Below are 19,354 nucleotides of genomic sequence, written 5' to 3' on the forward strand. Positions count from 1 at the left end.
TCACATAGAAGCTAGAAATAGAACAGAAAATTTAATAAAGTGAGTACGTATAAGAAAGTGATAAAGACGAAAAACAAAAAAAATGATAAACAATAAAAAAATAATGGAATTAAAAAACTGAATAAAATTTTTTTTTCTGGTTTTATTGAACAATAGTTGACATATATCACTGTATAAATTTAAGGCATCCAGATGATAATTTGATTTACATATATTGCAAAGTCATGATCACAAGAGGTTTAGTTAACATCCATGATTTCATACAGGTACAATAAAAAAAAGTCTTCTGATGAGAAATCTTAGGATCTATTCTACAGTATATACAAGTTTTCTATATATCATACAGCAGTGTTAACTACAGTCATCATATTGTGCTTACATTTCTAGTATACTTATTTATCTTATAACTGGAAATTTATACCTTTTGACCACTTTCTTCTAATTTCTCATCACCCAATTCTTCACCCTTGGTAACCACAAATCTGATAATTTTCCCCATGAGTCTGGTGGGTTTTTATTTGTGTGTCTGTTTGTTTGGGAGTTCAAACATAGTGATCATATATAGTATTTGTCTTTCTCTGTGTGATGTTTTTCTTAGCAAAATGCCTTCAAGCTCTGTTCATGTTACTGCAAATGGTAGAATCTCCTTTTTTTAAATATCTGACAAATATCAAATTGCATATACATACCACAACTTCTTCATTCATTTATCCAGCAATGGATACAGGTTGTTTCCATATCTTGACTATTGAAAATAATGCTGTTATGAACATGGAGTGAAGATATCTTTCAAATTAGCATTTTCATTTCCTTAAATATATTCCCACAAGGAGAATTCATGGTTCATACAATAGTTCTATTTTTAATTTTTTGAGAAAATTCCATATGGTTTTACAACTCCATATGGTTTTACAGCTGCTATGCAGCTGTATCAATTTACAATCTCACCAAACAATCCACAACAGTTTCCTTTTCTCTATATCCTTCACAGCATTTGTTATCTCTTGTCTTTTTAATGATGGCCATTCTAACAGGCATGAGATGATAACTCATTGTGGTTTTAATTTGCATTTCCCTAATGACCACTGATGTTGAACATGGTTTCACGTAATTGTTGGCCATTTCAATTTATTCAGGCCCTTTGTCCATTTTTTTAAATTGTATTATTATTATTATTTTGCTGTTGATTTTTATGAGTTCTTTATATATTTTTGACATTAACCCTTCATCATCTATTTGATTTTAAAATATTTTTCCCATTCTGTAGCCTATCTTTTTACTCTGTTAATCGATTTCATATTATTCAGAGCTTTTTAATTTGATGTAACCCCACTTGTTTATTTTGATTTTGTTGCTTGTGCTTTATGTGTGAAATGCCAAGACCCATGTCAGTGATCATTTTTTCCCTATGTTTCTTTCTAAGTTCATGTCTTAAATTTAAGTCTTTAATTCACATTAAGTTAATCTTTGTGAGTGAATAAAATTTTTGTGAGAGGTCTGAAATGCTAATAAAATTAATAAACCCTTACCTAGAATGAGAAAGAAAAAAAAGAAGAAAAAATGAAAACATCCAATGTAAAAAATGAAAAATAACGTTACTTCCAAATTCATTTTATGAGCTTAATCTTAATGACAAACTTGATAAAGAAATTATAAGAAAAAGTAATTATAGAATAATATCCTTTATGAACAATGAAATAATATCTCCAGTAAAATATTAGCAAATAGAATTCAGAAATATTTCAAAAACACAATACTTTATGATCAAAAGGATTTATCCCTGGCATTCAAAGTTAATCTAAATATCAACCTATAAAATCAAACACATTAACAAGAAATTGGGGGAAAAATATGACCATCTAAAATCATGCAAACAAAGCATTTGAAAAACCCCAAAGCCACAATACACTATACAGATGATGTGCTATAGAATTGCATACCTGAAACCTATATAATTTTATTAACCAATGCCATCCAATGAATTTAATAAAAAAATTTTTAAAGAACTCTGAGCAAGTAGGAATAGAGGGCATTTCTGCAATCTAAGAAGAATGTCTTATGAAAAACTCATACCTAGAAAAGCAGTTTCCAATTCCACATGTAAGAAGCTTGGAACTCACCACTCCATCCTAACAACAAGTGAAGTGCTGAACAGGCTGAAAAATTAACAACTCTTGGATCCATAAGAGAATAGTGGACACAGTGCAAACTGCTGAACTCATGTTTGGAGAAAGGACTCACAGCTTACTGAGCCAAAGACTTTGGAGCAAAAATTATCACAGGAACCAGTATCAGAGAAAAACACCCGAACTGTAGTTGACAAACAGCTGGATCCTCTGTGTTAAAAACTCCAGGGAACCCAGTCATAAGAGAACTGCCCCCCTCCACTAATTTTTATTTTGTGAGATTTACCTCCAGGAGCTTGATTAGATTCTAACAATAAATATCTTAAAAAAAAAAAACACCCACAAAACAAAACCCTTGTGCTTCTTTCTCCAGCAAGGGGAGGGAAAAAGAAACCATTTCCCCCACCCAAAAGGAACCATTTTCAAATATGGCACAGCCCTTTTTTTCTTAAAAAGGTCAACATTTAAGAAAAGTTAGTTAAGCCTGACCAGGAGGGCATGCAGTGGATAGAGGTCAGACTGGGATGCAGAGGACCCAGGTTCTAAACCCCGAGGTAGCCAGCTTGCGCACGGGTTCACCTGGTTTGAGCACATCTCACCAGCTTGAACCCAAGGTCACTGACTTGAGCAAGGGGTCACTCAGTCTGCTGTAGCCCCCCTGTCAAGGCACATATGAGAAAGCAATCAATGAACAACTAAGGTGTCACAACAAAGAATTGATACTTCTCATCTCTTTCCCTTCCTGACTGTCTGTCCCTATTTGTCCCTCTCTCTGTCTCTGTTACATAAATAGATAGACAAATAAATAAGTAAATAAATAAAAGTTAACCAAATCTTAGTTCACTGAGGTATTATCAGAGCCCAGTTGACCTGTAAGAAAAGAAATACTCAATGCCTGCCCACTCTAGTAATCCTGACCTATGTAAGGGAGGAAAAAAAAGAGACACTTATAACGTTCACTGTCTGGTGGCATACCTCAGTAAAAGTCTGAGATCTAATTTTAGGACTATAAAATGTCTTCCCTCCTCCCACATCTCAACACCTCTTTACTAAGTCCTATTTATAACAATTCCTTTCACCCACTATATCATGTAGAGCTGTCAAGAAAAAAAAAACCTTTACAAGACATGCTAAAAGGTAAAACACACAATTTGAAGAGATAAAGCAAGTATCAAAATAAGATATGACAGGGATGGAGGAATCATTGGACCAGAAATTTAAAACAACTAGGCTAAAATGTGAAAGATTCTAATGGATAAAGCAGACAGCATCCAACAACAGATGGGCAATGTAAGCAGAGAGATGAAAATCCTAACAAAAAATATTCTGAAGATAAAATAACGAATACTTACAAAAAAATTGCCTTTGATATGTTTATTAGTAGAAAGACATAACTGAGAAAACAATCTCTCACTAAAGGATATAGCAATTTAAACCTCTACAAATGAAAAGCCAAGAAAATAAAAACTGGAACAAAAAACAAAACAAAATATACAAGGAAGGACTTTGGGATAATTGTAAAAGGTGTAGCAAATGCCTAATGAAAACACCAAAGGAGAAGAAAGAGAAAAAGAAGAATTATTTGAAACAATAATGACTGAGATTTCCTTAAATTAATGTCAGACACCAAACCATGTACTGTATCCAGGATTCTCAGAGAATAAGGGGGATAAAACTACACCTAGACATATCATTTTCAAAATCAAAGACAAATGAAAACTCTTAAAGAAGCCAGAGGATAAAAAATCTCTCTTACAGAGGAAGAAAAATAGTAATTATGTTGGGCTTCCCAGAAACCATGCGAGCAAGAAAAGAATAAAGTCAAAGTTTTGAGAAAAAAACTCCATCAACTTAGATTTTTTTGTACCTATGACACTGTTCTTCAAAAGTGATGGAGAAGTAAACAATTTTTCAAACGGAGCTTGAGAGAATTGTTCCAGTTGACATCCCTTGTAAGAACTGTTGAGACTAATTTAGAGAGAAAAAAATAATATAGTTCAGAAATTTGGGTCTACATAAAGAAAGAAAGCATCTGAGACAGAATGAGAGAAGGTAAAAAAAGAAAACTTTTATTTTTTTATTTTAAATTTATCTAACAAATAATAGTTTGTGCAAAATGATAATACTAACATGCATTCAAGTATGAATGCTTATGTATTAATATATATCATATATGTATTATATATATGCTTATATGCATGCTTATATATAAATGAAATGAATTACAGCCATGACTAAATTGAGAGAAGAAAGGAACTAGAACTATTTTGTTATTATAATTTGGATTCATCTTGCCTGCTGCAAATGGGTAAGTTGTGATATACTTTTTCCTATGAGTACAATGCAAACATAGCTATTGATAAAATATATACTTATCTGACAGAACACAGTTATGTATTTTGATAAAACCAAAAAGATTACATTTTCTTTCAATTTAGATACCAAATATATAATTTAAATGCTTCCAAATATTGTAGCAGTGAGATAAAAGAATGTGTACAAAATCTGTTTGTTGTCACAAGACAGGCAATTAAAATATAGCCAAATTTCTGAGAATAGATATAACATTTTTTACTTAAGTCTGTGATGGATCAGTCTTTCTAAGGTCAAGAAGAGATCAAGCCTTTATTTGTAAAGATATTGAACTGACTTTAAGAGAAGCCATTCATTTGAAATATACAATTCAATTAAAGAGAAAAACAAAATTATACTCTTCTAATCCCCGTCCCATTTTAACTCATAGGTATTTTCTCAGTAAATCTCTTACAAATCTGATCCCTATATATAGTCTACTTGAAACTGAATTCAAACTATCACAGTAACTTAAAACTCTTTTGCCAAATGTTTCCTGTTGCTTCTAAGTTAATGAAAAAGTGCAATCAATATAACATTTATTTCCAAAAAAAGACTGTTACTGCATTTATCATACATTTTATAATTTATAGCCTCTTAGAATTGAAAAATTATAATGGGAGGGACAGTTTTCAACAAATGTAACCATGATGCAATATAAAAGATAAAGACATAAAAGGAGGCTAAGTTTAGATATGTCAATATACATCTAAAAGCAACTGCAGGAGAAAATAGTGGATGAGAAAGGGGTAGAAAATAAATTTTTGAACAAAGTGGGTGAGGTATTTTTTGCAGAAAATTGAAGAGATGTAACCTCAAACTGAAAGTGATCATTGAAAGTATAAAACAAGATATAAATGGTAAAAAAATATCAATAGCTAAATGCTGTGTGAGGCAAAACAGAGGAAAGAACTGAATCTGAAATTATAATTGGTCATTAAAAACAAGTATTACAAATATAAGTTACTATCATCTACTGTCAAAGAGGGTATCAGCAGCCAATATAAAAGATAAAGACATAAAAGGAGGCTAAATAAAACATTACCTATTTGATTCGTAAAATATTATGATTTGATGAGAACTGTTTTCTGAGGATTTGGCGTAGCATTTTGTGTGTGTGTGTGTACTTATTTATTATTGTACTATTGTTATTTTGTTTACTTCATTGGGTTCATTATCAACTGGACAATTGCAATGATCATTGGAGAGTCACCTGGTTGTCTTGCTGGTATAGTAGAGTCCTCAGTGAACTCACATCTTATCCCTGGTAACTGATTTTTAAAAAAGCATTTACATATCATTTATATCAATTAAAAATAGAAATCAGAGAATTATTTCCTGGGACTATAGTGCTGTAGATTTCTTTGTCTTTTAAGAAGGTGAAGTGAAGATTAATTTTCCCATTCTGGATGACAGAAAAGTCATGTAATTGGCCACATGTTTTAAAGTAATCAATTACTCAGACCTCGTGTTCTGGATATGAAATATGGTTAGTTGATGCCAGTCATTGTTGTTATAATGTGTAAATCTATTCCCCGAAAGCATAAAAAGAAGTAACTACTGTTGTTTTAAGTTCTGGCATAAGAGAGTCAGTAAGATTTTTGCCCTTGATTCCACCTTTGAGAAAAATGTACTAAAAATCTGAACTGTTCCCATAGCTGATATGTGTTACTCAGAGTACATGCAGTAACGGAGAGTTGCGTCACCATTAGAGAAGAAAACTAGTTATTTCCAGTGCCCTCACTTAAATTTAAATGTGTGCTAAAATACACCTGCTAACTTTACTTTTAATGGGGCTGGTGTTTACAAAGCTCTCTGTGGTTGTGTTCATGTCTATAAAAGAATATAAAAAATTATTGAAGTTGGTGAAGTTATTCACTTGCAAAGTGAAAGAGATGTAATGACCTCAACATCGACATATTTCAGAGGCGGTTTTCAACTAATGAAAACAGAATACAGTATATTATTTCTAAATGTCAATATACATTTGAGAAGCATAATACATATAATTGGTGTCCTCCCACTGTGGGCTATTATGAATCCTACGCAGCAAGACTGTGGAAGCCTAGAGTCAGAGGACAAATACTGATATATTCATAGGACTGAATGTGGAGAGTTAAGCCAGAGAAAGAAGTTTCTTTAAAAAATTTCTAGTGTCAAGCTAAGAAACCTTTAAATTTCTAGTATGAAATTTAGAGACTGGCAAAATAAAGAATATTGAAATTGATTCAAGACAATGTTAGATAAACCAGTTTTGATCCTTGCAGAGCTCTTATGTGTTTTTTATAAAACATCACTCATGGGGAGGCTTTGAGATGAAATATTCCAAACAGTAAAAGCAACATTTGAAGGAGACTTGAGGTAGTGAATACACAATGCAATATACAGATGATATGTGAAACCTATATAATTTTATTAACCAATGTCACCCCAATAAATTCAATTAAAAAATTAAAAATAATAAATAAAAACAATAGTTAACAGTTAATGAACTTTACTACATACTTGACACATATATCATTTAATTATCCTAACATGATGATTAGGAGGGTATGATTAAATCTTTTTACAACTTTACCTCACCATACACTAACCCTACCAATTGAGTCTAGTCTATTATCATCTCCCACTGTATGTCCATTCTTTTCTATTTCTATGAAGATTGATTTTTCTTTTGATTAGTTTAAACATGCTGTATTGTTTTCCACCATAGACTTTTAATCATATATGTTTCTATATTTAATTTGGGTTTCTTATAAACCATATTTAGTTGGTCCTGGTTTTTGATACACTCTAACAATGTCTTTTAATTGGTGCATTTGGACCACTGGCATTCAAACTGATTATTGACATAGATTGAATAATAGCTATCATATTCATTAATGTTTTCTATTTGTCGCTCTTGTTTTCATTCCTATTTTATCTCCCATTCTTTTTCTGTTTTTTTGTGTGTGTTTTAGAAAACTTTCTTGATTGATTTTAGAGAGACGGAGAGTAAGGGGGGAGGCATTTATTTGTATGTAGTTCCACTCAGTTGTACATTCATTGGTCGCTTCCTAGAAAGTGCGTTGACCAGGAATTGAATCTGCAACCTTGGTGTCTCAGGACAGAGCTTTGCCTCTGTGCTTTAATTATTATATATGATTTTATTTGGTCTTCTTTCTTGGAATATCAATTATACGTCTGTTTTTAACCTTTTGTTAGTGTTTTTCTTAGAGCTTACAATATACATTTACAGCTAATCTATATTGACTTCCAAATAACATTATTACTTCATTGGAAATGTGAGTATCTTATAACAACAAAATAACCCTGATTCCCCCTGCCCATCAGCTGTGACATTGTTATAATTAATTTTACTTATATATAAGCATACATAAACATATATATATCTTTGTATATAAAAATGTATATGTACATAAGATATATATAAGCATGCACAACTGAATATATTTTTGGAATTAGTTTGAACAAATTGTTATATTTTAAATGAATTCAAAATAAGAAAAATAGTAGATTTTCATTTTACATTTATGTATTCCTTCTTTGATGATCTTTCTTACTTTATGTAGATCTAAGTTTTTGACCAGGGGTCCTCAAACTACAGCCCGCGGGCTGCATGCAGCCCCCTGAGGCCATTTATCTGGCCCCCACCACACTTCCGGAAGGGGCACCTCTTTCATTGGTGGTCAATGAGAGGAGCACAGGAGTACTGTATGTGGTGGCGCCACAAAGCGCAGCGTCGCTCATGTACAGTACTACTTCTGGTGACGTAGGATGCGTGCATCACAGCTCCGGAAGCGCATCATATCACTTGTTACAGCTAGCAGCGACAAATATGGAACCAGACATCGACCATCTCATTAGCCAAAAGCAGGCCCATAGTTCCCATTGAAATACTGGTCAGTTTGTTGATTTAAATTTACTTGTTCTTTATTTTAAATATTGTATTGTTCCCATTTTGGTTTTTTACTTTAAAATAAGATATGTGCAGTGTGCATAAGGATTTGTTCATAGTTTTTTTATAGTCCAGCCCTCCAACGGTCTGAGGGACAGTAAACTGGCCCCCTGTGTAAAAAGTTTGGGGACCCCTGTTTTTGACTATGTTATTTCCCTTCTCTCTAGAGGACTCTTTAACATTTCTTGCAAGCTATGCCTACTGGCAATATAGTCCCTCAATTTTTATTTGTCTTAGAAATTTTTTATTTCTCCTTCACTTTAGAAGGATAGTTGCATAGAGTACTGAATTCTAAATTGTGGGCAGTTTTTCTCAGAACTGATTAAATCTCATTCTCTTCTCACTTGCATAGTTTGTGAGAAGCCAAATGAAATTTTTTTTCAGAGACAGAGAGAAGGATAGATAGGGATAGACAGACAGGAATAGAGAAAGATGAGAAGCATCAATCATTAGTTTTTCGTTGCAACACCTTAGTTGTTGATTGCTTTCTCATATGTGCCTTGACTGTGGGGCTACAGCAGCCCGAGTAACTCCTTGCTCAAGCCAGCGATCTTGGGTCCAAGCTAGTGAGCTTGGCTCAAATCAGATGAGCCCAAGCTCAACCTGGGTCCTCCACATCCCAGTCTGATGCTCTATCCACTGCGCTACCACCCGGTCAGGACAAATGAAAATTTTATCTTAATTTCTGTATTAGTGAGGTGTTTTTATCCTATTGTTTCTTTCAGGACTTTTTCTTTATGTTTTATTTTCTATAGTTTGAAAAGAGTATATCTACGTATAGTTTACATTGTGTTTTGGTTCATTTGTTTTGTTTTAACATTCATCCTGCTTGGTGTTCTCTGTGCTTCCTGGATCAGTGGTTTGGTATTGACAATTACTTGGCAAAATTCTCATTGTTTCAAAAATTTCATCTTTTTTCTCTCTTTCTTCTTGTCTGCTATTCTCATTACGCATATGTTATACCTATTGTAGTTGTTTCAATTTGTGAATAACCTGCCCTTTCTTTCTTTCTTTTTTTTTTCTTTTGGTTTTTGTTCTCTTTGCTTTTTGGTTTCAAGGATTCTATTGCTATATCCTCTCACCCAGAGACTTTTCTCAGCTGTGTTCAGTCTACTAATAAACTCATTAAAGGCATTCTTTAGTTCTGTCACAATGTTTTCATCTGTAGCATTTCTTTTTGGTCTTTCTTAGGATTTCCATCTCTTTGTTTATATTACACATCTGTTCTTAAAGCCCTTAGCATATTAAAGTTGTTTTAAATCCCCAGTCTGATAATTCCAACATCCCCTCCATGTCTGGTGCTGATGCTTGCTCTGTATCTTCCAATTGTGCTTTTTGTCTTCTGTTATGCTTTGTAATTTTTTCTTGACAATTGGACATGATGTACTATACTAGGTAAAAGAATTGCTGTAAATAGGCCTCAGTAAAGATGGGTGGGGGAAGGGGAAGACTTCCATAGCCCTAAAACTAGATTCCTGTCTTATATTCCAGTGTGCCTCTGGAATATAAACTTCACAAGAGTTTCTCAAACTTTTTCAGCTTATATGGAACAGAATTGCTAGAGGGGGCTAGAGTTGGGTGTTTTCTGTCTTAAGGCCAATTAGGCTCTAATAATACCCCAGCAGGATTGACTCTGATTAGCTAGTTTTCCCTAATAGTAGGCCTTATTAAGAAGACGGTGCATTTAAAAAAAAAATTCCTCTTCCCATGCTGGAGATATAAAGGGATTTTTCTCTGATATTTACTATAGGAACCCGGTTGACGTTTTTTTGTAGGTAAATCTCACAATACTGTGGAGGACACCCCGATGATTAGGTCCCCCAGGAGTTTATAACTCTCACACTTGTCCACAATGAGCTTCCAGAAATTCATCAATTATAGTTCATGTTTTCCTACGCCCACACTGGTTCTTGGGGCCCTTTCAGCCGGTTAGTCTCTGCTCAGGAAACCATGATTCCTAGTTTTCTCTGTCTCTCCAGTCTTGGGGGCATAATCTGCCCTGTGTTCTCCCCTCTCTTATGGATCCAAAAAGAGTTGTTGGTTTTCAATCTCTTTAGTTTTCCACCTGTTAGGAAGGAGTGTCAACTTTCAAGCCCTTATATGTGGAACTGGAAAACCTCTCAAGACAGACTTTTTTATTTCCTTGAGATCTATTTATGTAAAAAAAAAATGTTTATTTCTGTAAGTACACATATATGTAAGTTCACAGGAAACTGAAAGTAGTTTCCAAAAGGAAAGATGGAGTGGAGGTGGCAAAAATAGAGATGGGCAAAAAAGTCCTATATTTTTATTTTTTATTTTAAAATTTAGAATGTATTAATAGTTTATCATTATTTGTGGATTCCATACTGGTAAATATAACAAGCACTACTTTATTTGTAATATCCAAGTCAATAGTTGGGGCACTTTTGTGCTCAATCATGACATAATGCATGTATAAAGGGGCAAAAACTGTGAATCTCTGGACACACACATTTTTGACTAAAGAAGACAAACTTTTCTTACAGTTTATGATTTGCTATTGTCCATTGCTGCAGCATAAACTAGCATCTTTCTTAATTCTGTCAAACAACACAGTTTCCTCTAAGTTTAAACAAAATGTCAAACACATGCAACTACTGTTTTGCTCCATCTTGTTTTAAATTGGAGACATGATATTCTTTTAAATGTTTATCATTATGTGATTGTCAGAATAAGCAGTCTATTAGTTCTTATGACCTTTTATTTTAAATAACATTCTCCTCATATATATACATGATTTCTTTTATCTGCTGTCAGTCTCTTTCAGACACCCCATGAATTTTACTGCGTCAGTAAATACCAGTAGATTCACTGTTTTAATAGTTTTGCTCAAAATAACTGTTACTTTCCAACTTAGAATATTAAAAGCCTGAAATTTTCAGAACAATACATATCATCTATTTATGATGTATTCTTGCAACTTCATCACTCTTTAATCCTCACCTCACATGCTGTTTTAGCTAAATAACCCCTTCAAGACATTTGTCAGTTTTTGCATTATGACTTTGTTCATACATTTAGTCATTCTGCTTTTTTCACCTTAGTAATGAGTGATTCTTTCAGACACCCTCAGAAGCGGTGTTTGACTCTCTTCCATGAATATTCTAAATATAGTGTTGATACCTACATCTCTACATGCACATGCACACAACACAGAAAATATTTTAGCAAAGATTCTCTATTTATGTGCTAGATTTCTCCCTAGTCACTCTAAGTCTTTGAAGTGATTCTTCTGAAACCCCTTATCTTCATTCCTTATTCAATGCCCAGGATACTCTACACACTGAACTAAGTGAAAATTAAATAATACAATGAACAATAGAATTAGATGAAATATCATTTCTAATTTCAGAATATTGCAGTCAATGTCAATTATGTGGTTTTTCACCTGCCACAGAAAACTCTTTTAAAATTTCTTTTAAACAATGAAAGTTTTGTACCAGCTCATGCGAAACTTAAAATTTTAGAAGTAGGAAGTCCTCAAAAATAGTTTAATCAGAGTTTCAACTCCATTTCTCAGTGATTTTCCCTCTCATCACTGTCTTCTAGTGTCACCTTTGGCTGTACACATTATCCATCATGCTTGCAAAATGGCTACATTAGTTCCAGGTGTCACCATGTACACTGCACCGACCAGGAAAAGAGATGGAAAATCTCTCTTCCCCTCTTTGTAAAAGGTAAATCTAGGCCAGTAAGAGTCATTGCAGTAGTAAATGGCAGTACACAATTAAAACTAGGAATTCTGATTTCAGTCTAAATATGTTAATGACTATTCATATAGAATTACTATATTTTTTCTAGATAACTAAAGTAGAAATCAAATTTTGTTCTACATTGTGCTATTTCTAGAATTCCTAATGTGTCAAAAACAAAACGTAAGCTTTATTTTAAAAATATTTTATACAAGTTTTTTTAAGCCCCTTTCTTTATTATTATTATTTTATTGATTGATTTTAGCAAAAGAATAAGAGAGAGAGAGAGAAAAAAAAAAAGTCAATCTGTTACTAGACATGCCTTGATCTGGGATCAAACTGGCAACTTCCACTCTTTAGTATGATCCTTTAACCAGTGAAGCTATCTGACCAGAGCTATACAAGGTTTTTATATTAAAATTATACTTGAATTTTTCTAGAAATATTTTAGGTGTCTAATTCAAGAAAACCTCAAAGGGCTTCCATCAAACCCTTCCAAATAAAACAGAACAATGAACAAACAAAGTTACTACTATACTCTTGGGTAAATAAAATATTATAAAATGTTCTTAAAATATATAAAAAATTATTATATATATAAATAAAATAAGTGTTATTTTAGGTATAATTATTCTTAATAAAATTGTGAATAACAGGTAGAATCGCTAGTTGAATGCAACATTCTATAAAAAGACTAAATAAAATCTTAGTAATAAGAATAAACACTGAAAAATATGTTAGTATAAATATGATTTAAAATACTTAATCTTTTTAATATAGTCTGTACTCATAAGAGTTTATGCATTTCAAAGAAAAAAATTTTATGTATACATTCCTTTTTTAAAAAGACATTTTGAAATATTTTTTATAACCACCCTGTCTTCGTGTTGAGTGTGCTCTCTAATATACTGAATCTGTTGGAGGTGAAGTAATTGCAATCTTCAGGCCAAAGAGAGACTAAAATTCCTTGGAAATTTCTAAGGAAGAGTCCATTTTTAAGATTTTAAGACTGCAAACCATGCAGTGTTTATTGCTGCATTTTTGAAATTATTTGTGATTTATAAAATGCACATGGGGCCCTGGCCGGTTGGCTCAGCGGTAGAGCGTCGGCCTGGCGTGCGGGGGACCTGGGTTCGATTCCCGGCCAGGGCACATAGGAGAAGCGCCCATTTGCTTCTCCACCTCCCCCCCTCCTTCCTCTCTGTCTCTCTCTTCCCCTCCCGCAGCCAAGGCTCCATTGGAGCAAAGATGGCCCAGGCGCTGGGGATGGCTCCTTGGCCTCTGCCCCAGGCGCTAGAGTGGCTCTGGTCGCAGCAGAGCGACGCCCCGGAGGGGCAGAGCATCGCCCCCTGGTGGGCAGAGCCTTGCCCCTGGTGGGTGTGCCAGGTGGATCCCGGTCGGGCGCATGCGGGAGTCTGTCTGACTGTTTCTCCCCGTTTCCAGCTTCAAAAAAAAAAAAAAAAAAAAGTAAAATGCACATGGCCTCTTTGAACTCTTCTTGAACTATCCTACAACTTCACATGGTCTATAGAGTCAGATCCATTTAATTAGCACCTCAGCCTACACCAGCCACTGTATCCCACCTCATGCCCTTCCTGTGTACTCTGCTTACTCTTTACAGATTTTCTTTTTCTATTTTCTGTACTACTACTTTTATAAAATACCCCTGGGGTGTTTGTATCAACTGTTATTCTGGTGTTCATTGCTCTTGCTCCTCTCTGATTAGAAATATATATATATTTTTAAGAACCAGTACAAATATAAACCCCAATGTGAAATATCCCTAAGCTCCATCCTAGTAGTTAGAATATCCTCTATGGAATTAGGGGACTGTTTATTCCCAGCAACTTGAGAGGACAATTTATAAAGAAAATTGTAAGAAAACAAATAAATGCCAGCTTTTTGCTCCTATATGATTTCTGCTAATTAAAAATATTTTTGTGAAGATGGATAACAGTAGACTAATAATTATGGTTAAAAAAGAAGCATTCATTGCTTATTTGTTTCATGTCAAAAGTATCTTTTATCATAAATTCTTATTCCTGTATAATTATAACACTAACTTTTAAAAATCTCTTGAATCTTTATCTCTGGTGAAAAGTGACCTAGGAAATTTAATTATCTCTTATTAATAGAAATTTGTGACATATTCTTCAAATTGCCTGCCTATTTAATATACATTTCTCAAGACTTTGTTTGATGTGAAAAGCTTCCAGGTAAAGATACTGACTTTCTGACCTTTCTTGTTACTGAGAATGGTGATATTTCTGGCCCCAAAGGTAACTGCTAGATTATGTTCTGGAATTGGCTAGATTCCTAAGCAGAAAGTTTCTTAAATTTATAAAATTTTGAGATAAAGAATTGCTCTATGTTTTCTTTAATTTATATTTAAGAAATTCTACCAAATCTTTGCTCACTGTAACCTCTATAATATGTTACATATTTGCAATATTAGTCAACATGAATGAAATAAATACTTTGCATGTTGTAATTTTGTTATATCAAATTAAAAAGAATCCATCTTTTTATATAACATCTTAAAAATTTAGAAAAAAAATCAGACATAATTTACAATTCTAAAAGATTTCCGGTTTCCTTAAAGAGCAAACTTTTCTGTATGAATGTGTTAATTAAAAACTTGATTAGTAAAACACTTTCTCAGAAAAAAAATGTTAGTTGATTAGGAAAAATTGCATACACTTTTATTTACATCTTATTGACTGATGAAATGAGACACTGAGAAGGGGTGAGAGGTAAGAAAACAAAAGCACACTTTTCTGTGAATAATTCTTGTCCAGTTGAGTCACACTGGCTTTGGTCCATTGGAGGGACTGTTTTAGAAATGTACTCTATGTCTGTAATTTTATGGCTAGTCCTTAAGGTATAGAATATGTTCCATATTACTTCTTATTATACTGTGCCAAACTAATGAATTAAAAATAGTTAATGTCGGAATTAAAAAAAAAAATAGATCTTAGCCAAGTTGGAAGACGTGAATTCAGACACGGCCAAGCAGTAAGGATCAGAAACATTTATCATGTGCTTCTGTCACTTTGTGTGTGAGATGCATGACAGCATGAATATAGGTGGTAATTTACAATAGATGCTAAAGTAGAAAATATTTATTTGATTGTTATAACAATTTTACATTTAAGCAAACAATATTTTACTGGTTATAATACGTTAAAATTTAAAATATAATTTCTAATGCTTTTATTAGGAGAAATGTTTTAAAAAGTAATTGCTTCATGAACAAAATATCTTTAAGAAAATAAATATAAATTCCAACTATGTCCAGGAGTCTACTTTGGGAAGCCCCATTCTTACTCACAGCCCAGACTGAGATCCACTAAGTCACCTGACCTTCAAAACCTCCTGATCATGCTGCTTCCACATAGACTCAAAGATACTTTAGAAACTGGTAATAAAAGATAGTGAATTTGATAGAATTGATCACTAAACCAAGCAGACATGGAATAATTTATGTCTTAATTTCATCTTGAGTTACCACCAACACTAAGGCACTACGTTAATAAAATACTTCCATTATAATTTTATGTATAAAATGCATTTGATAAGAAAGATTACTTTTAAAAAATTTTTTTTAATTCACTTTAGAGAGGAGAGGGAGAGACAGAGACAGAGAGAGAGACAGAGACAGAGAGAGAGAGGAGAGACAGAGAGAGAGAAGGGGGGAGGAGCTGGAAGCATCAACTCCCATATGTGCCTTGACCAGGCAAGCCCAGGGTTTCGAACCGGCGACCTCAGCATTTCCAGGTTGAAGAAAGATTATACAAGGTAAAATAAGGCTTTTTCTCAAGTCTTATTTCCACAAGTGTCCAGCTTCCTTGTAGAGAAAAGTATTTTCTTGTGCATCCTTCAGAAATGTTCCATGTAGTACCAACCTCGACCTGTACCCAGCAGGGATGCCTGGGACGCGGCTACATTCTCGGTGGAGGACTTGGTGCAGATGATGTGGGCGGCAGCTCTACTGGCAGGGACCACTGACAGGGACCCAGAGGGAGAGCAGGACGAAGAAGAGAATGTCAGGAAAAACTGGGATTACGATGATAGAAAATAAAAGGGAGAAAGGAACAAATAACACCAGAAGTAAAAATTTCAGAAAAGAAATAACAAGATAAAAGAAAACGGCAACAAAAGAAAAGGCAAGAGGAAATTAAAAAGAGGTTAGAAGAACCTGAAAAATCTCAAGTTCTTACACCATGAGATAAACAGCTGCTAAAGAAATTACAAGAAGAACCAGATCTTGAATTAGCAAAAGAAACATTTGGGGTTGCTAATACGGTTTACAGAATAGATGTTATGAACCCATCTTCAAGAGATGACTTCACAGTTTAGAAAGATACTAAAAGATAAAATTGTACAGTATAAAAAGTCACAGTATTATGCCAGTTTTTGGAAGCCTTAGTATGAGATATGTGTATTTTATTGGAAATTGATGACTTGTAAAAATGACCAATTTATTGATGGTGCTTTGTAGTGAGAGATGAAAACAAGAAAAGGTCAGAGCAAGCTGTGTGTGAGCAGAGTATATTACATTAGGGTAGCAATGCAGGCGTAATACAAGCCTAAAAAACTTAAAGTTCAAGCAATTCACCAATACCACTTAAAATGGAATAGAACAAGAGTGTGAGCAACGTTTACTGTCTTTTTGTTTTTTGTTTTCCTAAATAGGTACGTTCAGTCTTGGTTTCTGAACCAAGTCTTGGTTTCTCTATCTAATGATAGAGATTGTCCTGGATTAAGTGTGGGATCTTCCTTAGAGAACTAAAGTTTTTCTGGGACCAGAGGCATTGGTGTCTCTTTGAAGGTTGCAATACCAGATAAGATACACACGGTGCGTAGAGTATTATAAATGAACTCTCTTTTATCTTCAAAGTAAAGCCAAAAAGGAGAAGCAAGGTGTGGTTCCTGGAGGGGGATTAAAGGCCGCCATGGACGACCATCTGGCAAATTGTGGTGGTTATGATTGAGGATATATACAAGACTATGAAGATTTTTATCTTTTCTTGCGTCTTCTTTCTGTTGCACACAATCCCTTCAACATGTAGCACAAATTCCTTTCCTTGCAGTTCTGACAAACACTACAATAAGAAGTGCAGTGTCTTTTGCGTTGGTTATTGAACCGCTTGACACGTAGCTGGTAATGCAAACAAGGGAACGTGGATTTTGGTGCTGAGGGGTTAAAATTGGAAACCTCAGTTGCCATTAAATCCAAGGTTTAAAAAAGAAATCTAGTAAGATTGTCATTGTTGCTATCTGATTCTGTGCCAGCAGTCACTAAATTGGAGACAAAGGATGCAATATGATAGAAATTGTGTAGTATTACTCAGCACCATTTGGTAATACAGCCTAAATTATACCTCATTGAACTGCTTCAAAACTCGTCAAGAAAAAGCCGTTTACAGCGACGGCATGTGGTGTGCACCTAGTAAATTGAGTGCGAAGATATCAAATATAAGTTGTGAAGAAGACTGTTTATCTCAGAGTGAAGATATGGCAGCTGAGAAGCACTATTTGATACTTAAAAATTAAATGACCAAAACCTTCTAACTTTGAAGCTGAAGAAGGTAAACCTTTCCATTATTGCTTACAAGTTGTGGAATCTCTTGAGTTCAGACTGTCTAGTTTATCAGACTATTCTACTGATGGAGGGCTTCACATGGAGGAGGCAACCCCTACCTTCTTTATTTGCCTGGTTTAAGTGTCTGAGAAATAAATCTCCTTTGATCTCCTAGGCTGCAATGGAACAACTTAAACAGGGTTTTGGCATTTCTTTTCCTTTATAAAATATGCTCAGCAAGCTTTACCAGTTAACTACAGTTTAGCAAATTGTTATGTTAACAATTATGACATCTGTAATGTTTTATAAAGCAACTAATTAATAAAATCAGTATTGTGAGGATTTAATTTTGTTAGCTCCCAAGAGAATTTTTTTTTTTTTTTTGAAGAGCTTAGAGCACAGCTCTTGGGACTAGAGTTCTCTATACACTTGCAAAAGTTAATAAATGCTTGACAAGTAGTTAATAGCTTAAAAACAAAAATAATTTGTCAGGCCCTTAATAGTGGCACCTTAGAACAACAAAGGTATAGGGCTCCCTTCCTCATCTTATTTATTTGGGGAAATGATTTGGTTATTTAGATACTAAGGCCTAATTAAGTAGCTAGAAGAACTGTTTATTTAGTGTAATTGAGCTCATAATTCAGGTTATGGCTTTTAATATAGATTGAGTGTTCTTTATTATATATTTTCTTCTAAGCAATTTAATTAAATTTGTGGTTAAAGTCTTTATTTTTTTAAACTGTCACAAGCTCAAAAGTAAGGACAGAACACAAAATACTTTTAATTTCTCTTACATATGCAGTGAGAGCCTCAATCAAAGCTCTGTAGACCACTAAGTGGAAGACAGGAGCATCCAAATGATTTGAGGGATTAACAGAAAGCAGAAACGACACAGCAGTAATTACAGCAAATAAAGATTGTCTTAAGGCAGACAAGGACTAAGATTTTCTTAGCAATTAATAAATTTAAAATCTATTTTATTATAGCACTGAATTTAAAAACTATTTTATTATAGCCTGACCAGGTGACAGACATGAGATGCTGAGGACCCACGTTTGAAACTCTGACATTGCTGGCTTGAGTGTGAGATCATAGACATGACCCAATAGTTGCTGGCTTGAAGCCCAAGGTCACTGGCTTGGGCAAGGGGTCATTGGCTCAGTTGGAGCCCCCCCACCCCCAAAGACACATGTGAGAAAGTAATCAATGAACAACTAAGGTGCTGCAAGTATGAGTTGATGTTTCTCATCTCTCTTCCTGTCTGTCTGTTCCTGTCTCTTTCTCTCTCCTCAAAAATAAATAAACAAATAAATAAATAAATAAAAAGAAAAAGAAGAAAAAACAATCTATTATAGAGAACAGTGTCTGCCTAATGCAAGCATATTATCTGTTCTTTAACTATGCAAATAATATTAAATTACTTTGGAACTGGAAAAAATGTTTCATGCAAATACAAATATAAATAAATTTATACACTTAAAAGCACATTTAAAAAATCAAACAATATTTCATCATCCATATACAGTATGTCCGTAAAGTCATGGTGCAATTTTGACCGGAACCAGGAAAGCAACAAAAGATGATAGAAATGTGAAATCTGCACCAAATAAAAGGAAAACCC

General features: G+C 33.9%; 1 pseudogene; it reads left to right on the forward strand.

Annotated features, from left to right (window-relative positions):
* LOC136379013 (eukaryotic translation initiation factor 3 subunit J-like) overlaps positions 1–17,221 on the forward strand; it is a 32,559-nt pseudogene extending 15,338 nt beyond the window's left edge.
* The last annotated feature ends 2,133 nt before the right edge of the window (positions 17,222–19,354 follow it).

The sequence above is a fragment of the Saccopteryx leptura genome, chromosome 7 (assembly GCF_036850995.1).
Source record: "Saccopteryx leptura isolate mSacLep1 chromosome 7, mSacLep1_pri_phased_curated, whole genome shotgun sequence".
In the NCBI taxonomy this organism is placed as follows: domain Eukaryota; kingdom Metazoa; phylum Chordata; class Mammalia; order Chiroptera; family Emballonuridae; genus Saccopteryx; species Saccopteryx leptura.